At 39.0% G+C, this 13,874-nt stretch overlaps 1 pseudogene; it reads left to right on the top strand.

Annotated features, from left to right (window-relative positions):
* Window positions 1-9,076: 9,076 nt before the first annotated feature.
* On the top strand, window positions 9,077-12,172 carry LOC142433514 (dihydrolipoyllysine-residue acetyltransferase component of pyruvate dehydrogenase complex-like; annotated as a pseudogene).
* The last annotated feature ends 1,702 nt before the right edge of the window (window positions 12,173-13,874 follow it).

Genomic DNA, 13,874 nt, shown 5'->3' with positions numbered 1-13,874 from the left:
TCAGAAATTTTAGTGGCAATCATATTTAATTACATTATTTTCCAGCTAGATTACTGGTTAGAAATAATTTGTTATGTTGTCCTTTTAGTTTCCTATGGATATTGACTCTCAGATACTCTATGTACCAGCAATAACTTTTCCTGGCCAGAACAACGCATATCTATAGTTCTTTCTGTCTGAATATATAAACTTCAGTTGATGTTTAAAATTAATTATCTACTCAAGAAAATTCGCTGTATTCAATTTCTCGCTAGTTGATCATCTAAGTCAAGGAGGTAAACCTCACTATTTATTTTCCATTTAAACTGATTACAGTTATTAATAATAGAATGGAAAACACTTTTCTTTTTTTTCTTAATGCTTTTCTATAATATTTGGGAAATTGTGCAAAATTCTGCAAACTAAATTGATAATGGGGAAACTGATATTTTCTACATAATCCTGTTGCATGAGTTTCTGGGGAAACTGCATTAGAATGGAAACACTCTTTTAAAACTATTGAATTGATATTTGTTTTCTATGTGCATGCACTGTCTAGATCAGGGCTATTTTATTTGCTTACAATCACACCTTTCATATGCTATTGATTCATGCAACACCAATTGATTCACACATCATTCTGTACCTTTTTGCAGTACACTTCTGCCGGTAAGTAACCTAGGAAAATCTTTATTTCCCCCACCCCTAGGGAGAATAAAAGCAAAGTAATACTAATATACCAAACCAAACATCAAACTCGCTGCCCTCAAATTAATTCTGACTCATGGCGAACCTTCAGGGCAGGGTAGAACTTTCCCTGTTGGTTTCCAAGAATATAACATTTTCCATTCATTAATAGTTTTATTAACATTTCATCCACATATTAACATTTATTAACATTTCATCCACATATCATACAATTTAGTAGTTCAGTCAAATCAAGAAGAGATGTATAAATATTACCATCCTTGATTTGAGAACATTGTCTTCTTCTTCTCTATACTCATTGTTATTGAAGTAATTTTTTTCATTGTGGAAAAAATATGCACACACATGCACACAAAAAAATCCTCAAAGTCAACAACTTCTACGTGTATAATTCAGTGTCATTGAATTTACTCTTCATGTTGTACATTTATTGTTATATTTTCCAAATTATTTCAGCACAATTTTTTTTAATTTTAACAATTTATTGGGGCTCATACAATTCTTTTCACAGTTCATATATATACATACATCAATTGTATAAAGCACATCTGTACAGTCTTTGCCCTAATCATATTTTTCTCTTTTCTTCTTTTACATTTTATTAGGGACTCATACAACTCTTACCACAATCCATACATATACATACATCAATTGTATAAAGCACATCCATACATTCCCTGCCCCAATCATTCTCAAGGCATTTGCTCTCCACTTAAGCCCCTTGCATCAGGTCCTCTATTTTTTCCCCTCCTCCCTCCCCATTCCCCCCTCCCTCATATGCCCTTGGTAATTTATACATCGTTGTTTTGTCATATCTTGCCCTATCCGGAGTCTCCCTTCCCCCCTTCTCTGCTGTCCCTCTCCCAGGGAAGAGGTCACATGTGGATCCTTGTAATCAGTTCCCCCTTTCCAACCCACTCACCCTCCACTCTCCCAGCATCGTCCCTCACACCCTTGGTCCTGAAGGTATCATCCACCCTGGATTCCCTGTACCTCCAACCCTCATATGCACCAGTGTACAGCCTCTGTCATATCCAGCCCTGCAAGGTAGAATTCGGATCATGGTAGTTGGGGGGAGGAAGCATCCAGGATCCGGGGGAAAGCTGAGTTCTTCATCGATACTACCTCACACCCTAATTAACCCATCTCCTCTCCTAAACCCCTCTATGAGGGGATCTCCATTGGTCGACACTTGGGCCTTGGGTCTCCACTCTGCACTTCCCCCTTCATTTAATATGATATATATATACATATATATATACATATATACATATACACATATATACACATATATACACACACTTACATCTTTTTTTTTTTTGCATGATGCCTTATACCTGGTCCCTTGGGCACCTCGTGATCGCACTGGCCGGTGTGCTTCTTCCATGTGGGCTTATTTGCTTCTGAGCTAGATGGCCGCTTGTTCACCTTCAAGCCTTTAAGACCCCAGACACTATCTCTTTTGATAGCCGGGCACCATCAGCTTTCTTCACCACATTTGCTTATGCACCCATTTGTCTTCAGCGATCCTATCATGGAGGTGTGCAGTCAATGATATGATTTTTTGTTCTTTGATGCCTGGTAACTGATCCCTTTGGGACCACTCGCTCACTCAGGCTGGTGTGTTCTTCCATGTGGACTTTGTTGCTTTCAGCACAATTTTTAAGAACACAATGTCCCCTAAATACAAACCCTTCCTCCTCCATCCATGGTACCCACTGGTCATGTTTGCTTCACTGATTTAGTCTTTTCCTTGATATGATATTCACATACACTATACTCTCACAGTGAAATCGCATTTAAGACAAATTGTACATATGCCATCACATTCAGTTCTAATGCGCCTTCTCCCATCCCATTCATTGTGTCTGCCCCAATTCCCCCTCACCCAACCTACTCTCCCTCCCTGGTAAATTATTGCATCAGTTGATGTCTATAGGCTTCCATTCTTTCTGTGTTTCATAAACCAAGAACCCGAACACAAACAATAATTTTGAAAAAAGAAACTGAGAAAAGGAAATAATAAATATATCTATAAAGGAGTAAGAAAGAAAAGACCACCAACAATATTTTAAAAGTTAGAGATGAGATTTCTGTCATGGAACAAGCGAGAAATATTTGAGCTGAGTGCAAATTCAGGTTGGCTCAAGAAGGAGATCAGCTGAACGAGGATCATATTACACCATGGTTCAATCTACCACAATCAAGTTTACAATCATCTCTGTCTGATAATGAAGCTGTTCCAGCCCCTGGCCTGTGGCCAGAGAGAATCTTCCAGAGGTTTAATTTGACTAGAGACCCTGCACATGGATGTTGTTCTCCTACTGTCTTCCATAGCATTCTACCAATTGGGTGTTTACAATTTAAGCTCTGGTACATTATTTTTCTTTCATCATATTTGAATTTTGTTATCCTCATATTTGGATCACACAAGCTGGTGAACTTCTTCCATGTGGACTTAATTGATGCCTCTACTAGATGGTTGCTTGTTTAAATATAAGCCTTTAAGACTCCGAACGCATTTCCAAATGATAGCCAAGCACCATCTGCTTACTTCATGACACTTTGCTGTAGCATCCTTATCTTCAGTGATCTCTTCATGAAGGCAACTATAAAACTGGGCCATGTTATGAGAACTAACTATTCTTGGATTGGGGCTACACTTAAGGGGGAGCCCAGAATCCATCTGCTTATCCACCAGGGAAGAATGACTCTGGTTTACATTGGCAGTCACATTATGAAAAAAACAAACAAACCCACAACAGCAAGAAACAAAAGAGAAAAACATTGTCCATCATCCCCCTGAGGTATAAGGCATATGATGACATCAATAATTTATCCAATGGCATAGAATTTAATGCACAATTGATGTGAAATTATGCCAGTGTAGTCTGTGAGCTGCACTGGATGAGTGTTACTCTATACAGATTGTTTTCTTAATTGATTGAGCTATGTTTACATTCAGCATGGGGGTTGGTGGTAGGGGAAAGTTGCTTACAAAGGAAGATTGCTGCCTATCTGATTAAAATCTATTATATTAATGCAAGGGGAGCATTGAGGTTGACTTGGGTCCCCTTTCATTGACACCCACTAAGCCAGGTTTCCCACCCAAGCTCCAATGACCACCATTTCTACAGTCTTGGGGTACTCATCCCTTGCTTACTCTCCCATCAGAGTATTTCAGTCCTAAATCCAAGGTACAGATAAGTTTGAGCTAGGGCCCAGTTCATTCAGTCAAGCTTCCACGACGAGTCCTTGGACATGTCCCTCGGGGGATGCCATGCTCCCTGGAAGACCAAGATTTAAGGTCATCTTTCTGCTTAGTCCATGGTGTGGTTCACCATGGAGTGGGTAGAAACATTCCATTTTTCTATCCCAGAACATGGAACCAGTTATATTCTTCCCTTAGGTTTCCTACAATTATTGGTTGGCATCCCTTCCAGATATGAGGTTGTTCCTCCCCATTAACCCACTAAACCCACCAAAAGAAATGTCAGTGCCTCCTCTGATATGCAGATGCTACCTTCCCCTGGCCTTGACTTGATTTCCCGTTCGGTTCTCCAATCATTCCTGTGGATGGCCGCTTGATTTGTGAGAGCGTTACCTCAATGTTGAAGAGCATCAAGTGGATGGCCTTGTCCCTTTTCCTCCGTCCTGAAGGGGTGGCCTTTCAAGGTGCTTCGTATGAAGTGCACATAAGAGGGCCAATGTATGGTTCATGGCCGGTAGGCAGACATTCGCCCCTTTCTTTGGGGATTGATCTCTAACATTTCTTTAATTAATGTTTCTCCTTATAGAAGTGGACTCATACAATATTTGTCCTTTTCTTATTGACTAACCACACTCAGCATATTGGTTTCCAGGTCCTTCCATGTCATACGGTGTTTCATGCTTTCATCATGGTCTTAATAGGAATGCATGGTATTCCATCTGGTGTATGTAGCACATTTTCGGCGTACATTGTTCAACTGGTGGGCATTGAGTTGCTTTCAGTGTCTTGTTGTTGTGAACTGTGCTGCTCAACACATAGAAAAGCATATATATAGACTCATGCTGTGTCTTTGGGGTATATGCCTAATAATCACATTTCTGGATCATATCACATTTCAGTGTCCATTGCTTCGTGTAACACCATGCCATTTACCATAGTGGTTGTATGTGTTTGCAAGTCCCCCAACAGTGTACGTGAGCTCCAATCTTTCCACATCCTCTCTAGTATTTGTTGTTTTCTTTTTTTTTTAATTGAACTAGCATTGAGGGTATAAAGCAGTATACCCTTGTGGTTTTAATTTGCCTCTCCCGGATGGCTAGCAATCGTGAACTTTTATTCATGTGTTTGTTAGTCATTTGCGCCTCACTTTTGATGAGCGGTGTGTCCATGTCTTTTTCCACTTCTTGATTGGGTCGTTTGTTATTTTCCTATTGAGCTTTTGTAGAATTCTGTGGATTTTGGTAATAAGACCCCTGTCTGATTTGTCTTAATTAAAAAAAAATTTTCTAAATCGGTGCGCTCTCCTTTTTCTCTCCTGATGGGGTCTTTTGATGTGTACAAGTGAAGTAATTTCAGTATGTCCCAGTCATCTATCTTGTCTTCGGCTGTGTGTCCCTCCTTCATTGTAGTTGGTATTCTATGTATGCCCTGCAGTAGGGTCCTTAAGTTTGTCCCAGCTTTCTGATTGATTATTGTGCTAGCTCTGGGGCTTACCTTTAGGCCTGTAATGCATCTCGAGTTCCTTTTTTGCATAAGGAGAGATAGGAATCTTGTTTCATTCTTCTGTATATGAAATCCAGTTTGTCCAACACCATTTGTTGAGGATGCTGTTTTTGTCCCACTGCATATTCTCAGGTCCTTTGTCAAAGATTAGTTGTCAGTAGGTTACTGCGTTTACTTCTGGGTTTTCTTTTCTAATGCATTGGTCTATCTATCACTCCTTGTGCAGTATCAGGATATTTTGAATACTATGTCATAGTTTTTTAGGTCAGGTAGCATGAAGCATCTTACTTGGTTTCCTTTTAACAAGTTCTTTGCTTATTGTGAGTCTTCTGCTTACCTATATAAAAGTGACAATTCATTTTTCCATTTACTTAAAGAATGTATTTGGGATATGTATTGGGATTGCAATGTATCTGTAGATCATTGCATGCCATACTGACATTTTTACAATATTATGTCTGCCTATCCTTGAGAATGGGATACCCTTGCATTTACTTAAGCCTTTTAACATTTCTTTTAGTAATAGTCTCTAGTTTTCTCTATATAGGTCTTTCATTTCTTTACTGAAGTTTCTAAGTTTTTCATATTTTGTGGTTATTTTAAGTGGTATTTGGTTTTTCTTAAAGACGTTTCATAGCTCTCTTCACTGGTATACAGGAATCTGATGGAATCCTGGTTGTTAATTTTGTATCCTGATACCTTGTTGCATCCTTAGATTGTTTCGAGTGGGCTTCTTGTGGGGACTTTTTTATTTTCTCTATATAGGATTACATCATCTACAAATAGTGAGAATTTCACATTTTTTCTTAGCCTATTTGTGTCCCTTGATTTCTTTATGTTGTCTGATGGCTCTAGCTAAGACTTCCAGCATGATATTAAATAAGAGTGATGAGAGAGGACATCCTTGTCTCATTCCTGTTTTCAGCGAAAATGTTTCTAGTTTTTTTCCCATCAAGCGTAATGCTGGCTATTGCTTTCTTATCTATGGCTTTTGTTATGTTGAGGAATTTCACCTCTATTCCTATTTTGTTGAGTATTTTGATTTTAAAAATGGGGGGTTGGTATTAAATGCCGTTTCTGCATCTATTGATATGGTTAAGTGTTTTTTTTTCTTTGCCTTGTTTATTTGGTGGAATATAATGAATATTTTCCAATTTTTTTGATGTGATGAGTCTCACCATCTTAATTTCTAAGGATGATTCTAGCTGTATTGTCCCAAGAAAGATTTGTTTATTCTCCTGGCAGTGTGTGGTATATTCAGGTCTTCCTCAGCCATACTGTGAGTGCCTTCCAATCTGAGGGACTCATATATATGAATGGATTTGGGGCTTGCACTTAATTTAACCTCCAATGTAGGAATAATTAGTCCTTATGACATGGCCCTGCTTGATACTCACCCTTATAAAGAAATCACTGAAGATATGGATGCTATAGCAAAGTGTGTTGATGACACTAGATAGTGTGCTAATATCAGAAGGAATGGCATCTGAAAGGTTCCTTTCCAAATGAGGTGTCAACTATGCCCGCATAAAAGAAGGACACCAGCCTGTGTGATCCAAGGATTGAAAAAAATTAAAATGCAAACCTGAAGGAGGAAATGGTATTAGAGTTTACATTGTGAACACTTGTTTTGCAGAAGGTTATGGTTGCCAGTGGAAGTCTAGCATAATCTCAACAGAGTTGTAAAATGGTGCAGCCACTATGGAAAATAGGTTGAGAGTTGCTCAGAAAGTGACACAGAGTTACTATTTGGCACAATAGTCCCATTCTTAGGTATATACATTAAGGAATTGGAAAAAAATACATCCTCCCCCAAAAATGGTATCCAAATGTTCATAGCAATTTTATTCATAACAGCCAAAATGGAACCAACCTAAATTCCATCAAATGACACGTGACACCTATCTGCCTTCAAGGAAATCCAATCAACACAACTATTATGCAAATTTATGCACCAACTACAAAAGCTAACGATGGCTAAATTTAAGAATTCTATCACTGACCTCAGTTGAAAATTGATCAAATATCCAATACAGATGCATTGGCAATTATTGAAAAATGGAATGCAAAAGTTGGAAACAAAGAGGAAGGATCAGATGTTGGAAAACAGGGAATTAGTAATTGAAACAAAGTTGGAGATCACATGATAGAAGTTGTGCTCACAGCAAATATCCTCTTCCAAGAACACTGGGACATCTCTAGATGGAATACACAGAAATCAAATGGATTCCTTCTGTAGGAAGAGATGATGGAGAAGCTCAATATCAGCAGTTAAAATCTGGCCAGGGGCTGACTATGGAAAAGACCAGTCAATGCTCATATTTAAGTTCACAATAAACTGAAGGAAAATTTTAAAATATCCATGATAGCCAAAATACAATCTCAATTCTATCCCATCTGAATTTGGAGAATATCTCAAGAATGGATTAGACACATTCAATAATAAGGACAGAAGAAATAATGGAGTGTGGGAGAATCAAAAGACTCTCATTCGTGAAGACAGGGAGTGGCCAGTTAAAAGACAGGAAAGGGATAAATGATGAAAGTGGATATCAGGAGAGACTCTAAAATAAGTGTTTAATTTTAGAGTACATAGAGCAAGTGGATGAAGTCAAAGAGTGGAATAGAAATTTTCAAATGACAGCTAGAGAAGTCAAACTCAAATATTAGAATGAAATGTGCAAAGAGCTAGAATTAGAAAACCAAAGGGAAGAACATGCTCAGCATACCTTAAACTGAAAGAATTCAAGAGAAAGCTCATGCCTCAAGTTGCAACCTTGAAAGATTCTATGGACAAGATATTGTATGGTGCAGAAAACATCAAAAGAAGTAGGAAGAATACACAGATTCACTGTTCCAGAAAGAACTTGTCAACATTCCATCTTTTCAGGAGGTAGCATATAGGAAAGGACTAATGAAGCTGGAGGAAGAAGTTCAAGCTCCACTGAGTGCATTAGCCAAAAACAAGGCAGTAGGAATTGATGGAATAACAACTGAAATGTTTCAATAAGCTACTGGTATATGCAAGGCAATTTGGAAAATAGCTACTTGTCCAATAGACTAGAAGAGATCCATATTTGTATCCATTACAAAGAAAGGTGACCCAAGAGATTGCTCAAACTATAGAACAAAATAATTGATAGCAGTGTTAGGCAAGGCTGACTACAGAAAGAGATGCAGTGATATCTCTCTATAGACATATAGATAGATAGATATAGATACAAGTGCTTGTATATCAAGAAAAAGTCCTAGCCCAGTACAATTCAGATCCATAAGTCCGATACTAGTCCATAAGTGCCTCTTCAGACTCAAGCAGCCACAGGCAATGGTGCAGAATGCAAGGAGATCACAGACTGGTGGGTAAAAAGTCCTGTGGATCCAGTGTTAGTGACTCTTGCAGGAATCAGGGACAGCCAGCAGGAAGGTGAAGGCTGAAAGAAGGGGAGGTTCCCAGGTTCCCCTCCTTATGAGAAAGGCCATGCTCACAAGGTTGTGACCTGATTGACAGGTTGTATACCACTCCTACACTCTAATATATCTTCAAGTTGACACTAAATTATGTAACTATCTCAATAACACATATAAGTAAAATTTTGCTGAGAGTAATGCAACAACAGTTGCAGCAGTACATTGAGGGGAAAGTTCTAGAGATGCAGGCCAGATGCAGAAGAGGACATGGAACAAGGTAACCCTTGATTGCTGAAGTCAGATGGATCTTGGCTCGAAGCAGAGAATACCAGAAAAATATTTACTTGTCTTTTATCGACTATTCCAAGGCATTCTTTGACTGTGTGGATCAGAACAAACTATGGATAGTATCGAGAAGCATGGGAATTACAGAACACATCTTTGTGCTCATGTAGAATTTTTAAAAACAATTTTGTTGGCATATAAGTAACATGTCATACAAGCCCTGCTTCCTGCTCCAGGCCTTAGCAGAAATCAATATGTGTGATTTTGCTGAAGTATCTGTCTCTGTCTCTCTGTGTCCTTCCCTTTCTTTGTTTCTTGCTTTCTCATCCCTACCTTTGTCACCAGTTTATCCCCGCTCTTTTTGTTCCTCTAACTAGCTCTCTCAGTTTACTTTCTAGACGTCTATTCCAGTTTCTTTTTTTTAAATTTTAACAATTTATTAGGGGCTCATACAATTCTTATCACAGTTCATACATATACATACATCAATTGTATAAAGCACATCTGTACATTCTTTGCCCTAATCATTTTTTTCTCCTCTTTTCTTTTTTTACATTTTATTAGGGACTCATACAACTCTTATCACCATCCATACATATACATACATCAATTGTATAAAGCACATCCATACATTCCCGGCCCCAATCATTCTCAAGGCATTTGCTCTCCACTTAAGCCCCTTGCATCAGGTCCTCTTTTTTTTTTCCCCTCCCTCCCCTTTCCCCCCTCCCTCATGTGCCCTTGGTAATTTATACCTCGTTATTGTGTCATATCTTGCCCTATCCGGAGTCTCCCTTCGTATTCCAGTTTCTTAATAACGTTTGGTGTAGTAAGATTCTGAAAGAAGGGACCAAGATAAAGATGCGGAGAAAAGAATGTTTCAAAGAGCAGTTAAAGCTAAGCCAGATATCAAGTTTGAAGGACAAAAGTTACTTTTTAAGGAAAAAGAAACAAAGAACCTTTGTGATACTGCAGACAAACAACTTTATCTTAACCTATTATACAGTCTTTGTAGGACTGATAGTATATGTATAAGTATAAATAAAATCCCCCCTCCACCAGCACAAAGCAGAAAAGAGGTACTCTTCCAGTTTTTAGATCCTTTTAATTTAGAAACACTGTCATTGGTTTGGAGTTTGGGTATGGGATCCGTGGCATTATGTGCTGCGCCTGTGCTCAACGGGTTCAGTGTGCGGCCCCAAGAGCAGGATTTGTGGCTTGATGCACTGCCTGAAGGGTGGGACCTGAAGCTCTGCATGTGACCCTGTGACCTGGCCTGCCTCTGGCTCATTGCAACAGTATGGCTACTTGGAATGGATGATTCTGGGCACTGTGCAAGTGGAGCCCCAGCCCTTGATCCCAACGTGGAACTGCTTCCTGCGGCAGTTTTGGGGAGCTCCTGGCCACCACTGTTAAGGTTTTCCCCCTCACCAAAGGGTTCCATTGCCTTCTCTTTCCCCAAGAATGCAGGCTGGCACCATTGCCCACTGAGGCAAAAATCAATGAGGGAGAGCTCATTACAGGGGTTGAAACTGAAAAAGCCACTTTGGGGTTTGAGAGCATGGAGGAGTGCTACAATGCAAAAATGCTTGTTGCTGGGGGTACCAGGGATGGTCCAGTTGCAGCAATCATCTGTATTACCGTTGAAAAGCCTGAGGCCATTGAGACCTTTGAAAATTGTTCTTTGGATACCATGGCAGCAAGAACGCCACACGCATGCCCAGAACCAGCCCCTGCTGCTGTATCGCTACACCTGTCCAGACTCCTGTAGCTCATATCCCACTCACATGCAGAGACTTCTTCCTGCCTTTCCTCCCTCCATGCTCATGGCACAATTTGGAGATAGAAACAATGGGTGAGGAGCTCAGTGAAGGTGACTTACTGGCAGATAAAGAGACTAATAAGATCACAATAGGCTTTGAAGCACAGCCAGAAGGTTGCAGGCAAAAGTTCTGATTCCTGAAGACACAAGAGATGTCCCTCTAGAACTCCCTCTCTGTTTCATTGCCAAAAAAGAGGCACATGGGCCAGCATTTTCTTACTACAGACAAACCGAAGAAATGAAGTCAATACCCCAAGCACCACTGCCTATATCAGCCCAGTGGTCACTGTACCTCCAACTGCCCAATCTGCAGGCCCTGCCCTTCAGCTACCCACCCAGCTAGTCCTGCTGGGCCAAGGGGGGACGGGTATATGTTCGCCCTCTAGAGAAAACATTGTCAACAGAAAAGGAATCAACATTGCACACGGGAAAGGGACAAGACAAGGCATCAGGATCATAAAGAGGGACATTGACTCGTGTGTGCCTAGCAAAGCTGCTCCTACCCCAGCAGCCACGTGCCTCGGCCAAGCCTTGGTGTGGACCTGTTTCTACAGGTGTCTTGACAGATGTCCCAATGGACACCATTAACCGAGTTGTCACACAGCAGTTAGTGCAATCATGGCGCTATTAGTTCCTTTATTACACTCATTATTTCCTTTCTTCTGATGTAAATATGAGAGAAGTTTTGACAGCAAGGAAAGAATTTAATAGGATCATAGAAGGCTCTGGTGAAGTACCTGTCAACGACTTCATTATGAAAGCTTCAGCTTTGGCATGAAGTTTTAAAGTTCCTGAAGCAAATTGTTCTTGGCTGGACACAGTTCTAGGACAAAGCCATGCTGTGGACATCAGTGCTGTTGTCCATACTCCCACCGTCCTCATCACACCTATTGAACTTAATGCACCTGGTCAAGGACTAGGAACCCTTGCTAGTGATGTGTCTTTAGCAACCAAAGCTTAAGAGGGTAAACTGCAGCCTCCAAGTTCCAGGGAAGTTTGTTTACAATCTCCAACTTCAGAATGTTCAGAACGAAGAATGTCTCTGCTATTATTAACCCACCTCAAGCATGTATTTTGGCATTTGGTGCTTCCAAAGATAGATACTTCCAGTAGATAATGAGGAAGGATTTGATGTAGTTGGCATGATATCCGTTACGCTCAGATGTTTTCATCGGATTGTGGATGGAACAATCCGAGGTCAGTGGCTTCCAGATTCCAGAATGTACCTTGAAAAACATATCGCCATGTTGCTATAATTAACCCAACAATTTCCTGACTTGCTTAGGTCATATGGGTTCATATTTACTAAGATATTTATGCAGGCGGTTCATTTTCTTTTAAAGCTAACCAATTATTATTATTATTGATTCTGTTCAGGTAATTCATTTTTCATGGGCATTACTGAACTTTTATCATGCCAATTACATTCAATTATGCCGGATTCTAAGCTGTGTGTTCTCAGCCAAGGAACACGAAGTTTAGGTCTCAGGTGATAATAAGCACGTCCATTAGGAAATGTGGTAAAGGCAGAATGGGAATTCCCGGCTGATTAGGTATATGAAAATAACTTGGTTAAAAACTTGAAGTTCTAAAATTTAGTTTCCTAAAGTGTTGTGCTTGCATTTCAGAGGCAGAGTCAAGGAAAATCATTCTTTCCAAGGAAGCATTTTAATTACGTGATTTTGGAACTTAACTCCAACTTAAAATTTTCAGTTTCACAATCCTGGTTTACCATGAATGGAGAAGAGTAGAGAATGTCAAGGAAAAAATAATTAAATTTTTGAAAATCAATAGTTTTTAGACATATCCAAATAGCTGTTCATTGCTCATTTTGTATGAATCCCTAAATAATTGTTTTCTCACTTGGGATGAGATTTTAAAGAAATATAAACAAATTACTTGGTATAAATGAAAATTCCTCTGTGCATTTATTTAAACAAAAGTGTAATTCTGAGATCAGAATTATACACCTCCAAATATAATAATACGCTTATAGACGGTAACAGAAGGAGATGTGAACGCGGAATCCTTACTCCAAGGTTAGCTGTAGTTACTTGCAAATGAATCACATGATTGGAAGGCTTTATTCAGAGAAACATGAGATGCTCTATCAAATACTTATGTAAAATCTGGTTACTAGAGATGGATGTGTGCCCAAATCCATTTGTTACCAAGTCTTAGCTATAAAGGAGGAGATTTTATCAGTAAACCAAATACAGGCCTAAAAGATGGTGTCTCTAAAAGGTCACTTCTGTTTGGATAATGTAGAAAATGTTAAAATACTAAATAAAATGTTCTGTGTCTTTCAAACTCATGGAAAATAAGAAAACCTTAAATCCTATTGAAGAGGTAAAAAATGTATATCTCTACCTTTTCTTAAAGAATCCTTGGTTGTGCAGTTGTTAAGTGTTCATCTGCTGACCAAAAGGTAGGTTGTTTGAAGCTACCAGCTGCTTGGTGGTTTTTTCTTTAACAGCTTAATCCCTTGTGCCCCCTGCCCCTATTAAGTTGTGATTTACTCTCCCTTTGTGGGAAGAAGTGGATTATAGTTTAAAATAAAAATTAATTGGATACATTATCACAATTCCAGATTTTCTATTGAATTGATGCATTTTAATAAATGTTTGGGATTGTTTATTTAAATGTAGCTCTGACCAGTGTTTCCTTGTATATGTAATATGTGGAGCTGACCCAGAAATTTATTATGAGTCTTTCAGTGTTAAATCTATTTTAAAATGTTCATTAATACTGATGCATGAGTACAAGTAATATTTCATATATTCCACAAATATCCATTCACTATCTTGCTTTATTATTAAAAGAGTACATTGAGGTTTTGGTAATTAGGAACATTGGCTTGAACTGAAAATTATATAGAAGGAACAACAATGATGTTTATGTGCATTTTAGAGAAGACACAAAGGCATTTGACTGTGTAGATCTTAACAATTTATGGAC

Source organism: Tenrec ecaudatus, chromosome X (assembly GCF_050624435.1).
Source record: "Tenrec ecaudatus isolate mTenEca1 chromosome X, mTenEca1.hap1, whole genome shotgun sequence".
Taxonomy (NCBI): domain Eukaryota; kingdom Metazoa; phylum Chordata; class Mammalia; order Afrosoricida; family Tenrecidae; genus Tenrec; species Tenrec ecaudatus.
Note: the sequence above shows the minus strand (reverse complement) of the source record. Positions and strands in the feature narration are given on the sequence as shown.